The sequence below is a fragment of the Microcebus murinus genome, chromosome 16 (genome assembly GCF_040939455.1).
Source record: "Microcebus murinus isolate Inina chromosome 16, M.murinus_Inina_mat1.0, whole genome shotgun sequence".
NCBI lineage: Eukaryota > Metazoa > Chordata > Mammalia > Primates > Cheirogaleidae > Microcebus > Microcebus murinus.
The window spans coordinates 56,035,556-56,036,159 of record NC_134119.1 but is presented as its reverse complement, the minus strand read 5'-3'; the positions used below and the strand labels follow the sequence as shown (position 1 = coordinate 56,036,159).

At 68.5% G+C, this 604-nt stretch overlaps 1 pseudogene; it reads right to left on the bottom strand.

Moving 5' to 3' along the window:
- Nucleotides 1-236: 236 nt before the first annotated feature.
- On the bottom strand, nucleotides 237-355 carry LOC142861350 (uncharacterized; annotated as a pseudogene).
- Nucleotides 356-604: the final 249 nt, after the last annotated feature.

The following is a 604-nucleotide window of genomic DNA, read 5'->3' as shown; positions in this document are numbered from 1 at the left end:
CGGTTCCCACAGAGCAGACCTTTGGTCTGAGACCTGACAGTCCAGATGCCACGCATGCTGCCGCGTGGCCGCGGTGTCGCGGCTTGGGACAAGAGGAGGCCCCACGGTGCGGGCTGGGGCGCCAGGCACCGCGCGGGCGCTGAGGGTGGGGGTGACCCCCACCCCGGGCCGCCGCCGCGCTCCCAGAAAGGGGACAGAACAAGAGGCAAGAAAAAAAAAAAAAAAAAAAAAGCAGCAGCCTGTGGCACCCGGTATTCCGAGGCGGTCTCCCATCCAAGTACTAACCAGGCCCGACCCTGCTTAGCTTCCGAGACCAGACGAGATCAGGGGCGTTCAGGGTGGTGTGGCCCTAGACGGCGGCGGAGGGCGCCCCTGCCCCGCTCGAGAAGCCGAGCCTCTCTGGGCTTCCCCGCCGCCGCCTCCCGCCCCAGGCCCCGCGCCGGGCCGGGCTGGGCCGTTTGAGTTCGCCGGCCGGGTCCCGCGGGCTCCCAGGGACGGGGGTGATGGGCGGGGCGGGGCGGGGGGGCTGTCTCTCTATACACACACACACACACTCACACTCACTCACACTCACACAACATGCGCCTCCACGGCTGGACTCGCC